Source organism: Excalfactoria chinensis, chromosome 8, assembly GCF_039878825.1.
Source record: "Excalfactoria chinensis isolate bCotChi1 chromosome 8, bCotChi1.hap2, whole genome shotgun sequence".
Taxonomy (NCBI): domain Eukaryota; kingdom Metazoa; phylum Chordata; class Aves; order Galliformes; family Phasianidae; genus Excalfactoria; species Excalfactoria chinensis.
In genome coordinates this window covers 26010032-26025990 of record NC_092832.1, presented here as the reverse complement: position 1 = coordinate 26025990, position 15959 = coordinate 26010032, and positions in this window count along the sequence as shown.

The window sequence follows — 15959 nt, the reverse complement described above, 5'->3', positions numbered from 1 at the left end:
GATACTTCATAAGGCAACTTCTGTTATGGCTGTGTTCAGTTTACCTTACAAAATCCGTAGGAAAATTACAGAAACACTCCTAAGTGTTCGACTGAAAATTTTTTATATCAAGATAAGTAGTACAGCGCTTAGAAGGTCAGAGCTGTGGAACTTGATGCAACTTTTTGAGACTTCACACCTTCATTTTGATGCCATTCCCTTTTTCCAGTGCAAATATGGTCAGAGACCATTCTTTATAATGCATCTGGTGGCTTTCTCTTGTATCATGGGGACAAGCACTCATCAAGAAGCCCTAAGAAATAATGTGCGTCTATTGTACTGAAAATGTTTTCTCACTGAACGAGATTGATAAAAATAAGATTAGAAATATAGAAATATCATCAACATCATATCAGTGCTAAGTGCTATTCTTGTGTTTGACCTGTCAGTCAGTTCCAAGTTGCTGCATTGTGAAAGAGATGTAGTAGAAATATCAAGGATCTCAACAAGAGCAGTAAGTATTGTTGGATTGTTGAAAACCTTGTATTTTGTAGGAGTCAAAGTGCAGTTCCTGTGCTTAGCTCAACAAGAAGGTTGATGTGGTCTGTTGTGTGAAATGTATACGTTGGAAGAATATGAGCAATTTAACTTTTGTCCCAATAGTCAAACAAGGGAACCACTGCATGGCCATAACACTACAAAAAGCTAAAAGGATATGTTAGTTCTGAAGTTCCCTGCCACTTGATAGTGAGGCAGAAAAGGAGAAAAATTAAAGATTAGACCGTAGTATGAAGAATATCTGTAGGTATTCTTACCTTCTAGGTAAGAAGGAAATATGTAAGCCCTCTTACTCCAGAATAAAATCACCAAGTATTAGGAATTTCCCCAGTGGGTATCTTATTGCATAACTGTCCATTATAGTTTTTTATATCTACTACTGGATGGACCATTGGTCTGATTTAGTATTGAAACTAGTCTTTCTACCACCATTTTCTCTTAGGGATACTTCCCATCTAAGTCTGCAATGTCATTTGAGTTAATTCATTAATTTTCATTGGCTTCTTCGCTGTTTTAAGCCAGGTGCACTGTCAAACCAATTAAGGTACCTTACAGGAGTTGAACCTCATTCTGGATCCTCTCTGAAGGCTCCTTGCCTGCTGATCCATCTCAAATGGTTCCTGCTCACTTGGGTCGAGGAGTCAAAGACAACCATTGGAGGAGACGTGGTTGCTTTGATCACTTCTGCACAGGCAGCTGCAGAACCATAACTGTGCTTCCTGCCTGATTCAGTCTGGCTTTGATTGTGTTCTGCTGTTTATTTCTCCAGTACTCTGCAAAGAATTCTGCTTCTCTGTTTATCTTTTAACAAATCCAAGAGGAGGATTTTCAGTATCTCTTTCAGTCTCCCATCTGCTTCATTTATTTCTCCTAATTTCTTCAGCTGTACAAAATCAATTTTTCTACCAACTGATTTTCAGAGAATGAATTTTGGATATGTTTGGACTTGGGAAGGCTATTTTAGGCCAGTATGAAAACTTTGCTTATGACACCACAGTAAAAAATATCTTTGCACTTATGTATTCTGTTGTATTTACTCTTAAAGGCAGCTCTATTATTTCATGTTGACAAAGCCACGAGAAGGGAAAGTGAAGGTAGAAACTGGGGGAAGGGATGTGGAAGCTAAAGTGTGGAATTGGAATAATAGGGTTTATTATGGCCAAAAGAGAGTATGAAAACTCCTTTGCCTAAAATCTGCTTCTTGCGTGCCAGAGGATGGATGAATGCTATGAATGATGGCAACTTATACAACTTGATTTTCCTGTAGCATTTCTAAATGACTGCACAGTGCGGTCCTGTGTGAGCAATGTCAGGTCTCTCATATGAAATTATCATAAAAAATGAAAATAAGTTATCAGAATTTACTCCTCCCTTAGCTGAGAGCGCCCATCTTAGATACTGCTTATTTCCTTCTGTGTTTCTCCTGGTTGCAGTCTTTCTTCTCTGGATTATTAGGAAGCACAAGAGTGCCCATGGCCACCAGTACAAGGTTCCATCAACTTCAGGTCCTTCTAAGTCCCATCAACTCACAGGTCCTTGAGTGTCCTGACATACAGGCAGATCCATGACTTGGGAGCAGTGGAAACCATCTGCTTAATCTGCTCAGAACACGGTGAAAGACTGTTTTTTTTGTTTTTTGTTTTTAACATCTTGGAGATAAGCTCTCCTACTGTGAATGGTGACTAGTCCTATGTGTCCGTCTAGCAGGCAGCTTGCATGTGATGTCATGAGAATATAGAGATTTGCAGTGTTGACCCCCAAAAGCATAAATCTTATTGGTGTCACAGCATAACCGTGAGTAAGGAGCTGAAGGGTAAGGCTCAGGTCACGTAGCCAGGTCATGTAGCCACAGGCTACGAGGAAAGGTCTCACCCCTGGATGCTATTTGCTTACCCAGTTATAGTAAAGCTATAGAAAACACAGGTGCAGGGAGCTGCATACTCAAGCAAAGCTCCCATGACAAAATATGATAATTGTTCCTTAAAAGGTTATCCGATTGGTTAGCAAAGAGATGGGGTCCCAGAAGTACCATCAGAGGGTAATTTCAAAGGGCGTCCAAGAACACAGCACTCTTGGGGCTCTTGTGGTGTTCTTAGCCTGGAGCACAGCTTTTACTCTCGGCCCTGTCTTCCCCCTGACCAGCCCCATTAGTGGCAGCACAAAGCCCATCTTGGCTGGAAGAGTTCTGTGCATTGAGCCAGGATAGGAGCAGCACCCATACAACAATGCCTTGGCTTTTCCTGGGCTGTTTTAGTGAATAAGGGAAACTGAAACATTATCAGAAGTGTTGCAGATCTAAGGAAAATACAAGCGCAGACACTGCTGGTTTCAGTGTTAGACCTACAGGCAGCCCGAGACTTAAGAGTGTTCTTCATATTTAGGATGGTAATAGGGGGCCATCTGCTCAGTATGCCCTCCTTTTCTCTTTCGTCTCCTCTTGATGTCTTGATCTCAAGCACTTGCAGCTCCTCAGTCTTAAGCTAGTGTTCGTGTCCTTGGATTCCTGGAGAACCTAGCTGTGTGTTTTCAATGCTATTTAATCACCCTTTTTACTATCCAGCATTTAAGCAGAAGAAAAGGGGGGAAAAAAAGGAAAAACAGTGTGCAAAGGAATACACTGAGCAACTTATTTTTTCTACCTCTCTGAATGTTTTAGGTTTTCTTCACAACGCTTTTGCTTAATCACTCCCGCCAGCTTCATTTGGAGCCTACAAGATGATGGTCAGATCCAATTTAATGTCTCTGGAAGCCTCTTAGCTTTGTTCAGTGACGCTAGGAACTCCTCCTCACTTTTACACAATCAGTTAGAGCCCTTATTAAGTGAAATGTGGGAAAGCTTGCACAGTTTTTTTCTGCCAATGTATGTGTAATTTGCAAAGGTGCAGGACTGTGGCTGCTTGGGTGCTGCAGGCTCTGTCACTTGTGCTGCGATTAATAGTTTGCTGCTCTTGCAGCAAAATTGTGGCTCTGGGCTTTGTTCTATTTTTACGCTCATCCCATATGCATCTGTTCTCACTTTATTCTGCATCCTGTTTCCAACCTCCTGCTCATCTGTCTTTGCCATCTTTAGACATCTTCCACTATCAGGTTGACAACACTGTAAATTTGGTGCCATCAAAAGAATTACTTCTGAGTTATGTCAGTAAGTAAAGACTTCAGGCTTTTGTTGTTTCTTTCTCACACCCACCACTCTTTTCTTGCTGGGTACAATTGGACCTTCTACCCAGTATGGATGTGCACTTGTTGCCAAAACTCCTCGCCATCAAATACCAAAGTGAAGTCATTAATGTCCCTATCACTCCCTTTTGGGACACCCTTTTATCATGCACCAATGCAACATGGATGGAGAGGATGTTCTGAGGAGGAGCGCGTCTGTGCTTTTCCTGTTGAGCTGATGTGCATGCTACCAGCACGCTGCATGGCTGCACTGTCAAAAGGAAGAAGTTATTTTTTTGAGGAAGTGCAGTGATGGACCAACATGGTGCAGTGAGATCTGGGTGCTGTCAGCATGTGCTGCGTTCCTGGATTTCTGGATGCAGTGCTACTGTGAGCAGTGTGGGTCATCACAAGTTACTGCTTGGAAACAGCACAAACATTGTTGGGACTTTGGCTTACTTTCTGAGAGATGAGGGCTGTCAGAAGTCTAGGTCTGATGGAAAGCCAAAGGTGTGCTGGTTCAGTGTTCCAGATCCTTTCTGAAATTGAATTTAAGATGAATTTTCAAAATCCTGGTGTGCCTTCCCAAGCCACAGCTACTTTTGAAATGTCAATCTTAGATTTATATTATCTGAATAATTATATATAATTTAGTAGTATCATTTCATCATGCATGCAGACCCATGGTTATAAAATTGTTAATGTAGATAATTGTATGAGAATTAGGCAAGAAAAGAGAGATTTCCATTGTTTGAAGTACCAGACTCAGAGGTCCCAGACCTGCAGACCTCATGTTGTGCAGGGATTCTTGACAAGCACTGACAGGCACCCCAACACGAGTGCCTTGTAGAAAGCTTTGGTGAAATAATGAAAATGTTCTACTTATGTATGTGTGATAATTCAGTGGCTCTCAGAGATGTGTTTCCTCGTTCCTGGTGTGAGTTTATGGTGTGGTCTCACAAAACAAAAGACAAAGATAAAATGTGGAATCTCAGGCAGAAGAAGCTCCAATCAGTCATCATCGGATCCACCAGAATTTCCTTAACTCTTGCCATGATCACAAAAACCACCATCTGAAATTCTGACATTTTCTCTCTAACAGAAAACAAAGGAGGGCAATATGCACGAGAAGGCAGTAGGAAGCCTGAAGCTATTAGTGTGTCATTGTCAAAGGCAGAAAGAAAATACACAAAAGTTAAAGGATTCTGGAATATAGCAGAAATCTCCAGACATGAGTCAGACACTAAAAATGCCCAAACTCATTTAAAAAGCTCTTTGTCACAGTCCAAAAAAACAACATTTTTAGTGTTTTTCCTTTTACTTTACATCCCGCTATTGCAAGTACATGGCTAATTATGATCTGAATGATATCTATTATTCCTGTGTCCTTCTAGATTGAGCCGGATGTGTTCCAAATATGGCCACAAACATATTACAGCGCGCAGTAAAATCAAAAGAATAAGATAATTCTGTTTTAAGGGTTAATGGTATTCACTCCCACTCAGTTTGACTCACTGGACAAAAGCTCCAGTGTGCCTATTCTCGGCAGCTGTGCTGAACAGTAAAGATTTGGAGTCCTTTGTAGGCTGGAGAAAAATAAAGTCTTTGTAAACTTTTTATTTAGTATATTCTACCAAACACCCATGTGTAACAGTTAAAACATTTGGAGTTGCAACAGGCTAAGGAAAGTTTGCACAGATAAACAGAGTTATTCTAAATTTTGTGCCTACTAAGGTCTGAATCACAAAGTCTCGTTGCATTTCATTTAAAATGTATGGGCAAGAAATCGTTTTTCTTACCAGGGCCATTGTATTCTCTGGGCTTTGTTTAATCACATTAAAAACGTTAACACAAAATAGCAAAATTATGTATGGTTTGAGTCACGGCGTGTCTACAGTATGCTGTGAGTGATCATGCTTTAGAAGAACATTGCTTTTGTGCTGGTATAATTCTCTTTATTTCACTGATGTTGTTCTTGGTTTGTGGTGATGAAGTCAACGCCTCTACACAGTAAGAACATCCAGGCATATTCTTTCATTATCTGGATATATCCCTTTGAATCAAAATTAGTGCCTGCATTGTGCTCTCATCCTTTGCATGCCTCTGCACACCCCTGTGCTCTTGCCTGGGAAGGCACCAAACTGCTTAGATCCCAAAACAGCACTGCTGAACCAGGGCCATATGCTTGCTGGGCTCCTGCTTGGGTTTGTTGCTTCTGCCATGAACTTAAAGCTCTGAGAGCCAAGCACCATAGTCATGCTGTCAGGACAATACCGATGAGCCCTGCTATTTTATCACTTGGACAAGAAACTGAGAAGGATGGGGAAGACAAAGAGAGATGGGAGCACTGGTGAGGGGCGCCCAGCCCAACATCACCTTTACCTCCCCCTGCAGCTTTGTGGGATGCCCATGCTCCAAGCACACATCCGAGCCTGTCAGGTGTTCTGTCAGGCTTTCAATTTCTCTCCCTAGTTATCCAGTATTTCACAACCTGTTTTATGAGGTGTGATGTTACTTCAACAGCAAAATACTGCCTTCTCCAGCAGCTGTCTGTCTGCGTATGGAGTGTTGGCTCCCAGGGCAGGCCATGTTTCACAGGGATACTGTCTTTTTTTTCCCAGTTTTTAAAGTGCTCTGTGGACTAAAGGTGTCACAAAAGTGGTGTCCCCAGGCAGGAAAGCAGTGAGGAAACTACCTGTGTTCTGGGCTGATGACCAAATCCTGAAGTTCTTCCTTCATTTTCAGTCAGTAATACTCTGTAACTTGGGAGTTTGTCTCATTAGGACCACCAAAAATTTGTCCAGAATTCATGATTCAGGGCCATGACTTAAGTGGGTGTTTAAGCACACGGGTATGTCCCATTTAGTTTAAGGCACTTAGGAATAATGTAGATATTTGGTTTTAACTTAAATATTTGCTTAATAGAAGTATGTCGCTGATGCCACAGCCTGTTGTTGTCACTGTCCGGGGTATCTCAAGAGAATCAGAAATGAAATGTTAAAACAGAGTTTAAACCTGAGTTTTTGAAGTAAAGCTGTATTTTAAACCAACATGCTTGCTAAATCTTGAAGAAAAGCCATGTATTTTCCATAGGGATTGGACAGTCCCCATGTCAACAAAGACCTTCCTCCTCTCACTGTTGCATGGATCTATATTCATCCAAGTATTCCAGTCAATAGGTAATGCAATTCTTCACCGCATTTATTAAGAGCACAAAAAAATGAAGGCAGTTACTTAACACTTTAAAAGCACATGTAATGTTATTCGAGTTGCAATTATTTCAGATGAAGGGTTGTGCTTCTCTTAAACTGATTTTGATGTACAGATTTGCCCAACAATTTGAAAGCTGCAGACACTTTAGCATTCATGACACTATTATTCACTGCCATAAATCTAGATCAGATATGTGCTGTCTGAATTGATAGTGGGTATTCAGTCTGAGAAAAATGTGCTCCCCTTTAACTTTTAGCAGTGACATTGCTTATGTTACATCACTTTTCATGTTACTGTGCATCATATTGGTCAAAGATGTCATTATTTATGGCACAGAGATTGTGTCACTATAATTAAGGTTGAGCTAGGGTTTGTATTACCTTATAAAAGCTCTATTTTCAGGAGCCTGCGAGTCCATAATCAAATTCATTTTTGTTCAAATTCCAGATTTGGTTCAAGTGGCTGTAGATCTTCAATGGCAATGGATTTCTTTGCTTTTTGTAGCTTGACTGTCTTACTATGGGCCTCTATGGAAAGTTCTTTCTAAAGAACAGACATAGACTTAGCTGGTGTCAGTCAATACAACTTCCCCGAACTACTCAGAGCCACTCAGATGCATACAGAGAAGGGTGGTTTTGTTTTTGTATTCATGTATGTAAACATAAAGATGTAGAAATAGGATGTAACTGCATCTTATTGAGAGCAGTCCTCAGGTTTGGAATGATTCCTCTCAAAATGGACATCCTTAGAATCATAAATGTGTTGACTAAAAAGCTCAGGTATTTTCTTTATGGACTAAGTGCAGAGCCAATGTTTGAGTAATCCCTTTTATTGGACTAACTGTACCTATTGACAAAGCAGCTTTGTGGGTATAGGAATCCATTCCTTAGAGTCAACCCTTTTCTGACCTGCAAGGGAATTTTGTGTATCCCTAAAGAATGGCTGTCAATATCGCTGCATTAGTCCAATAAAAGGGATTACTTGAAACTTGACTCTAAATTTTGTCTCACCAGTAAAGGCAAGTAATTAAAAATATTGAGTTGTGTAATGAGACGCACCGGGTATCGTAATGCACTAAAAACCATGTCCTTCCAAAATAGTTTGTTATGTTGCTTCCAATGTACATAGTAAATAAAAACAAGTAAACTTCGAAAAAACACCTCAACAACCCACCAACAAACAGCAGCCAATTTCTGATCTTTGTGTTATAAACGCGCAGAATGAGCAAATAGAGTCCAACATCTTTTCTCCTTGTGGGAATGGGTTGGTCAGATGACATTTCAATGTGGCTTTTGCAGAACTTTCTGACTCGTGTGCCAAGTGGATGGCTGGTGGGCTGCTCCGAGTGTTGCATCACAGCACAGGAGTCCTGTTCTGGGTCTGTGCTGAAAGCCACGTGTAGAGATCTGATACTTCAGATGTTAAAAGCTGTCTGGCCTGGGGAAAGATTTGATCAGAGCTTTTTTACTTAGGTCAATTTCTTCCAAGCCACCATGGAAAAAGCCATCCTTGTTTCTGCCATCTCTGCTCACGGTAGAGCAACGCTTCCATTTAAAATGGAATCCCAGACAACTTTTGGCTCCTGCTTCATTACGGCTGGCTATGGTGCAGAGGTAGAGCAGCAGCAGGGACAGCACTGGCATATGTGCTTTCCAGTGCAGTGGATCTGTGATTCAAGTAGAAGAAAATGTTTGTATTCGCCATCTTGTTTTATTACACATGCATTAATCTATTATCTTTCCTTTTCCCATCTTCTTCTAGAAGGAGAGGAGAGCACTTTTTTACTAGTTTTATTTCCTTGGGTGCTTCAGGATCTCAGTTTTGACAAATTCTGCCCTGCAGTAGCTTTTGGCTCCACTCTTCTTTGAGCTCTGTAGACCTTTGAACCGCTGCCATTACAGCTGCCTCTGAGCCTGTCACGTGGCTGCTGAATTGAGCTTTTGAGTATGGCTCTGCAGTGCTCCCATCCCTAGCTGTTGTACTTTTAACAGTATCATTGTTTTGGATGAAATAGCACTTCTGTGCCAAAACTGAAGGTTATTTCTCCTCAGTCCATTCTGGGCAGGCGAGCATTCAGCCTGTGTGCTCCTCAGGCCAGGCCAAAGCCCTGCACTGCATTGGCGCAGGGTTGCGCCTGACTCAATAAACTGGATTTGTATTTGGGCAGAAGTCATCTTGAAGCACTTGGCTGATTCACAGCACAGCCAGGCAGCTTGTCTCTTCCAGGAACGTACACGATGGATATGTTTTAACTGGTGGGATATAATTTAACGGTGATATATCATTATTATTACATTGTACTTCTATCCTATTAGTGAATCAGCCAGAATTTCACCGTGGTAGTCACTGCGTTCACATCCATCAGGGAACCACAATGTTAACAAACCTTCATCTTGCAGACACTTGCACATATTTTTAACTTTTTATATAAAAGCAATCAACTGACTGTGCATCTCAAGCAGATGCATAACTGTTCTATAGAGCTGGAGGTTTAGGGCTCACCAAGGCTGGTCTTTGTTTCCAGCAGGCATACATATCGGCAGTAAGCTCTGCTGTGAATGAAAGCAATGGCAGCATTACTTAGAGCCAAAAAGCACTCATAAAAGATCATTTGGTTACAAAAGCCTATTTACAAATTTTCTTATTGTCTGGGTAGGGCCCCTGATTGTTGTACCTAGAGCAAATATCCGGGGGAAAAAAGCAAAAACGTGCCTTTAGAGTGATGAGTTAAACACACAGAGACAGTGCTGCAGCCGGCTACCAGCAGGACAGATTTCAGAGACAGAGCTAGAGGAAACGATTACTGGCTGATGTTTTCTACAAATGCCACTTCAGAGATGAGCACAATGGCCCACTAGATTTTGCTTTTTTATTCTCTTTGGCTTGGGTAGGAACATCAAATTAAAACCGAAGTAACAGAACACTTAGCACTCAAGCTGGAGAACACATGATGACTTTTAAAATAGTCTCAAGGAAAAGACAACAGAGAATAGAAGAGGCTTTGTATCATGTTAGACTTAGTTTTCAAGCAAAACTAAACATCAAAATATTAGAACACAAGGACAAAAACTCATTGTCAGTAAAACTAATTAGTGTTCTGCTGCTTAATGCAAAAGCCTACATGATGTCTTGACCTTTTTTACACATTGTGTCTAAGGTTGTGCAATAAAACAGAGGGAAGCTCAGACTGCCTCCAGTTAGCCTCCGAGGTTTTCTTCATTAGGGAGTTCAATTGATTGCAACAATACAGGCTATGTATAGGGCTCTTTTTTAAAGCTCTGCTATTTCTTAGAGCTTGAGCCAGTGAATTAAAGTGGTCACGCTGGAAAATAGTTTTCACTAGGATGGCTGCCATTCCACTTGCATGTAATCTTGCATTTTTAGTAGTATACACATAGAGATAAAAAGAGAAGTAACTTCTTATGAGATACACAGACCCTTCCTTCAGTGAAGTTTTATGCAAAGGGGAAGTAGACAGCCCTCTTTGAAACTGATGGCCAAATCTATTTCATATTGGCCAGCTCTTGTTCTCAGTCACACTTTGCTACAGGCTAATATTGTATCTTCTCAGATAGCAAATAAGGCTAAAAAGGATTGCCAAAATTTGGGAAACACAGTTTACTGCTTTCAGGTCTTTAAAACGAAACTTTAAGTCAGCCAAAAGAGAGTCCTAAAGAAACCTAAAGACTTGCTAAAAATAACCTAAGGGCAATCAGCCTTCTGCTGGTTGTGCAGAATCCTTAACTTCCATCCCAAGTCAGTTCTGGGTATGCCCTGAACTCTGGATGTTTCATTTAAAAGCACCTACATGGATTTAAATAAGCTTTGGTTAGTTTCCACGAGTGTGTAGTGTTGACCTAAATGGGCCTCTTGTCAAACTCATTGTTCAGATTCCCAACAAAGCACAAACCAAACATTCCTCCAACACTATTTACAAAAAAATTCTACTCACTGTGTATGAAACACAAAAGAAGTAAATGTGAGTCAGCTAAATGTGATGCCTACAGGCGACTGTGAAAGGAAGGAAAGAAGGAAAGCAAAGAAAATATGAAAATGACTGATTTTCACTCTTAAGTCTGAGGAGAGATTGGAAACCTTTTATAGAGTCAAGAATGTGTTTCTTGTTCTAATACAAAATTTGTTCCAAGGTTTGTAATGGTACAGGAAATCATAAGTGCTCTTTGGAGACCAACTTTTCAAAATGGAGCCAGCCAACTGCGCACTTGTGAGACACCTTAGAAAACCTGCCAGAAGGACTGCAAGGCTTCTGACAGGAGGAAAGGCATAGGAATGCCTCCTTGTTTGGGCAACAGAAACACTCCAGCTAATCTGTTTGCTGCTGGGTGTCTCAGTGCCTCCTGGAAAAGTGATGTAGAATCATCATGGTTATGTAAATTGCAGAAAGGTGCAGGAAGCTGCAAGTTCCTGCTTAGCTGCCAGGCTGTAGTTGTGAATTCAGGGCATGGTGAAAGCCGTGAGCAGTGGACAGCAGTTGTGATGCTTCCTTATAGAAACTCCTCATGTCCAATTTTGAAACACAGACACTCTGGTGTCCAGTTCCTTCAGCAAGGTGCTGTGGCTGCCATTACACCGTGAAGGACCACAACATGAAAAGTCATAGGTGATGCCAAAGTACCACAAAAGGCCTGTAAGAAACACTGAAACTGTGGCACTGCTGTGTGACTTAGAAAAACGTGCCAGAGTTCCCCACTGCCTCCATTGAACTTCCCAAATTCCCAAGAGTCTGTGCCATAGCTTGGAGCACAAAATATGACTGCAAGAAGGTATCAGGGGTACCGTGGGGAAATCCAAGATATTGACAGAGACAAAACACAATGTGGGAATTGGGAAGGTGGTCTTGTGTGCTTGCCAAGTAAAAATATGGCATTCATTCTCCTTATCCATTTGCTATTGCTTTACTATATCTCTCCATTTAGAATTTCCTTTCATGACAGGTTCTGGTCATACAGGGAGGATTCAGAAGTCTATTGGAAGCATCCAGATTTGAAAACAGGTCTGGAGTGGCTGTTTTATTGACCAACAAACAGAACTACAGCTTTTTCCTTTCTCAGAATTAACGTCCCAGGTCAGAAAGCCTGAATCTGACCTCCACCAGAGATAGTATTTCCAATTTTGTGATACACTCGGTTGAAATTAAACATTTGCTAATTACAAAGGTACCACAAGCCATGCCAAAATCCCTTTTTGTTGTCTGGAGAGTTATAACAATCCTTCTCTGGCAGTTAGTTTTAAGATCATTAAATGATCCTCATTTGCAATATATTTGCAGAAGATTACAGCCCATCTAAATTGACCCTGAAGGAAGACTTATTTCATTAATGGGCTGTCCTGTGCTAATGCATAAAGCTAGAAAAATATATCTATTAAATTCTTAATGTGTAAATGATGTTTCTGGCTTTCTTCTTAATTACAAAGCAAAATGAGCCTGAAGTGCACTCCGTCTAGGAAAAAATGATCAATTTAATCCATCTTCCAAGAGAAAACTTTTTTTGGTGAGTTCCAAAATTCCAGCTATTCTCAGCTAAGGCTGGAGCCTCATTGCTTTGTTCAGAAACACAATAAAATGTGCCAACACAATTTATTTGTTCCCTGGATTCCAATGAAGAGAGTTTCTTCGCATCAGTTTAGTTTACTCTCTATCTGTTGAATTTTTGTGCAAAAAGCTCATGAAAAATGTGGATGTGCAGCGCTTTAGAAATGAATGATGCCATGAGATTATGGGCTGATAGGGTATATGCAGAATATTAACACAGCTCATAGAAGGAGATTTACAGTACATGCAGATTTCCAAGGTACTCTGTACAGAAACACCCAAACACGCTCTATCATCACAATATAATTCTCAGTCAAAAGGAAAAAGAAAGGAAGACAGTAAGCTGAAGATGAGGCTGAAAACACCTCTCAATAATTTAGATGAGGAAAGAAAGGCAACGGGAGAAAGAGAGCAGTTTGGAAAACCAAGTGAATGTCAAGAAATTAATTGTAAGTTAGCGTTCCATTTATGAGAACCAAACAATGGCAACCAGGAGAGCAGGGCAGGCTGGCTCCTGTCACTGCAGGCACCCTTCAGCCTGCATAGAGATACGCTCTCAATGACAAGTATCCTAGCGAGCTGACATGTTTAATCTAAGACACGTCTGCTTTGGCCACAGCCCTTGATGGCTGAGGACCTTTTAAATCCTGTGTACTTTGGCATTTCACTTTCAGCTGGTGACATTTTAAACTGTGTCCAGTTTACACAGCAGAATAACTGTATCGTAATGAAAGATTTCTAATGTCTGTGGATGCGAGGGCTCTGACTACTGTGGGTAATAAAGAGCTCAAATGACAGTAAAATCTTTCAGAGCGTCTCTTGAAAGAAGTTGACTACCCATTATTTTTTTAAATATTCCTGTAGTTGACCATTGAGCAATAAAGGAAGGTCTGATCATGTGTAAGGAAATGCCCACTGTGCCCCTCTAGGCACCCTCATGAGCCTGGGAGAAATGAGCAGCATCTCTCCAAGGCATTGGTGCTTCCTGCAGAGGTCAGCTCCCTCTTGTCTGCTTCAGACCAAGCTCTCCTTCTCCAGCACTCCTTTCTCCTTTTCTTTAGTTTCCACCAACTTCCTTCCATCTCCTCTCATCCATCAGTTATTTCTTGTGGCCATTACCAAGGTGGGCAGCCATAATGTCAGGTAACATCATCATCTCCTTGCACGCAGCTTTGACTACAGCTCTGGCACAGGAGAGCAACCAACTGCAGCCCTTGGACCCTGGGCTGACAAAGCTCTGTGTGTTATCTACATAAAAACATCTTGGGAGAACCTGCCTATCTCTGTTTCCTGATAGGAAGTGGATGAGGGAGCCCAGGTGTGTGTAGATATGTGTTTGATTGCCATCCAGCCTTGCTGTGCTGGTGACATGCAGCGGGAGCACATGATGGATGCATGCTGCTCTCCCTGAGCCTCAGTTTCTCTTCTGCCAGTGCAGTTCTATCCTTGAGTTGCAGTTGTTCATCTGTCAGCATAGAGGAGGCTTTCATCCTTTCCTTATAAGCAGAAATTTGAGGAGTTTCTTCCTTCAGTTGAGTATTTATATGAAATTCAGTGTCTTCACAGTGTAATTATAAAACAAAACCAAAGTTCCATCATTTTAGAGCAGGAAATCTATTCCTGCTTTGAATTCAAGCCTCCTGAAGTCTCCATTTTATTTCCAATTTATTCCCACTTATGATTGCTACCATTCCACTTAATGAATTTGATATTTAGTACTTTATTCGCACATTCTATTTTTGCACCAATTACAGGGCAGACAGACACATTGTTCTTACGGGTTTTTGCAATCTTAAGGGCGTTTTTTTCCTCCCGCGCTTTTTATTCCTTTAAAAATAACATTCATTCTGGTATTTAAAGAGAGTAACAGCGGGAACAACATTCATTTCATACTCTGGGTTACATTTAAATGGATCTTCGCACTTCTATCTGTTAGGAAAACAGAAGCAGTGAGAAAACATCCTTAGAGTTGATGCCCTTGATAGGTCAAATGAAGCCTGAAACTGAAGAAGTGCTGCTATCACCATGCCAGCGGAAATGGAAATTATACCTCTCATACTAACAAGTTTATTTCCAAAGGGGTCGGAGGTATTAGAAGACTCTAAACAGATGTCTCTGAACTTAAAATACATTTAAATCCAACGGCTTGTCTTGTAATTAATTTAGCCAGCACAGAACCTATGAAGGGAATGCAGGGCACAGCACGGCATTACTCAGCATCCACAAACACTGAGGAGCACAAAGATAAGCATTTTAATTAAAAAAAAAACATTCACACTCATTTTCCACCTTCATTTCCGCCAGGACCGTCGTGGCAAATGTCAAGGAAAACATCCCCCAATTTGTAGCTTAATCTCCTGTGAGAAAAATATCCATCTGCTATAAAAGGAAAGCGCACACATAAACCACATCAAAAGGATATCACTCATACTTTAGTTTCAGTTTTTATTCACATTAACTTGGACTCGTGGTATGTAGGTCTGTAAACAGTGCATTTAGCAAGTGAGGCTTACTCTGACTGTTTTAGTAACACATATTTGAAGTGGCAGTTTTAACATGCCTTGTGCTAATGCGGCTTGTATTTCATTAGGAACCACCAAATCTCAGCTGTTGCGTGAGAATTGACAGCTGTATTTTTCTAGCATTAACTAATGGGCAGGGGGAGCAGCACAGAACTCTTGCTCAACCTCTGGAGCTTCTGGGGCAAGTTGGTTTGCAGTCTTGTCGCCTTGAAGAAGGCAGTGGGTGCAGCAAACTGCACCTTGCATGCAGTGCAAAGGGAGCAGAGGCTGCTGCATCTTCCCTTCTCCAAGTGCTTTCTGCTGTTGGGTACTGGAGCACCATGGAGCAAATTCTTTCTCCCCCAGTTTGACCTCCTCAGGACATGCGGATCAAAGCTGCAGAGCTCCTCATGTGCTTGTGCTTGTGGTGGCTGTGGTTACAGAATTGGCAGCTGCAGATAGAGAAGGTTACAGATTGAGCCCATCATCTTTAACGCTAATTAAACATTCTCAAGAGCAGTAGATCTAAGAGTGATGGAGGTTATCTAAAAATTCATGAAAATTGAGCTGTTCATAGAGAGATGTTCACAGCTTTAAAGGGAGTGTGTCTAAAAATGGTTATCTAAGGTGGGATTCCCAACCTGCTGTCCCCAACTGCCCGAGCTGCTCTCTTCTGCAGGGACAGCTCAGCCAGTGGCAGAGCAGTTCTGGACTGCTGGAGGTTTCAGCCTGCTGTTATGAGTCAAATTGCCACGTTGTGCTGTTAGTAAGTTTAAGTGACTGAAAACTTGCTTCCAAAGTAGCCGAACAGTCCCAACAATAGGGAAGGTTACCTGAGAAATGAGCAGAGTCAGAAGTGTGCGCAAGGTAAGGATGGGGAGCAGCGCTGTCACTTGGTTTTATTCAGCTTTACACTTCTTGAAGGATGCCACGTGGGCACCAGGTCTCCATGGGAGATCAGTAGGTGCTGACTGCCTTGGTCTCTTACAGCTGGTAAG